Source organism: Penaeus monodon, chromosome 10, assembly GCF_015228065.2.
Source record: "Penaeus monodon isolate SGIC_2016 chromosome 10, NSTDA_Pmon_1, whole genome shotgun sequence".
Taxonomy (NCBI): Eukaryota; Metazoa; Arthropoda; class Malacostraca; order Decapoda; family Penaeidae; genus Penaeus; species Penaeus monodon.
In genome coordinates, this window is record NC_051395.1 from 39,839,267 (window position 1) to 39,840,564 (window position 1,298).

The following is a 1,298-nucleotide window of genomic DNA, read 5'->3' on the forward strand; positions in this document are numbered from 1 at the left end:
AGCTATATTGGTGCATGAAAGTTTTTAAAATTCCATGAGGTTGGCATCCTCACCAGCTGCACAGAACTGTTAAAATCAGTAAATTAGAAATTGCTGTTATTGTCTTATTCTTTCCACAGAGGGATTGCAGTACATGACTGTTAAGGAAGAAAATGAAAAGAGATCAGAGTTGAGGAGTCAATCCCTAGATCTACCCATACCTTCACCAGTCAAGGTTAGCACACTGAATGATGAAAGACTAAAATAATATCACACATTTTATATTATCACAATTCCAGTGTTTATTTTTTATTGGAAGCAAAAACTCTATGCTCTCTTCACTCATTGCCAATATTTTACACAACTAGTCAAACTAGAGAGAGAAGAGAGAGAGAGAGAGGAGAGAGAGAGAGAGAGAGAGAGAGAGAGAGAGAGAGAGAAAGAGATGGGGAAAGAGAGAGAGAGAAAGAGATGGGGAGAGAGTAAAAGAGAGAGAAAGAGAGAGAGTAAGAGAGAGAGAGAGTAAGAGAGAGAGAGAGTAAGAGAGAGAGAGAGAGAGAGAAAGAGAGTAAGAGAGAGAGTAAGAGAAAGAGAGAGAGAGGGAGTAGGAGAGAGAGAGAGAGAGAGAGTAAGAGAAAGAGAGAGAAGAGTAAGAGAGAAAGAGTAAGAGGGAGAGAGAGACAGTGTAAAAGGCTATGAGCCCTAGTAAAATGGCTTTGCAGGTGTAGTTATATTTGTCTGATGGCTTCACTCTTTATTGATAAGAGTACAACGCACATGAGATGATGTCTAAGGGTAAAGCGGTGAGCGCGGGGTCACGTGTCGGGTCATCCCGCCTGGAGGTGGAGGGCTAGGTCGACCTTACCAAAAAGAGAGAGAGAAAGAGAGAGGGAGAGAAAGAGAGAGAGAGTAAGAGTGAGAGAGTAAGAGTGAGAGAAAAAGGGTAAGAGCAAGAGAAAGAGGGTAAGAGCGAGAGAAAGAGGGTAAGAGCGAGAGAAAGAGGGTAAGAGCGAGAGAAAGAGAGAGAGAGAGAGAGAGAGAGAGAGAGAGAGAGAGAGAGAGAGAGAGAGAGAGAGGAAGGGTAAGAAAGAGAGAGAGAGAGAAGAGAGAGGTAACAGAGAGAGAGAGAGAGAAGAGAGAGGTAACAGAAAAGGAGAGAAGAGAGAGAGTAACAGAGAGAGAGGAAAGAGAGAGAAGAGAGTAGGAAAGAGAGTAAAGAGAAAAGTAAGAGAAGAAAAGAAAGAGAGTAGAGAAGAGAGAGTAAAAAAAGAGAGGGGGGAGGGAAAGGGGAGTGGGAGAGAGTGAGGGGTGGGGGTGAG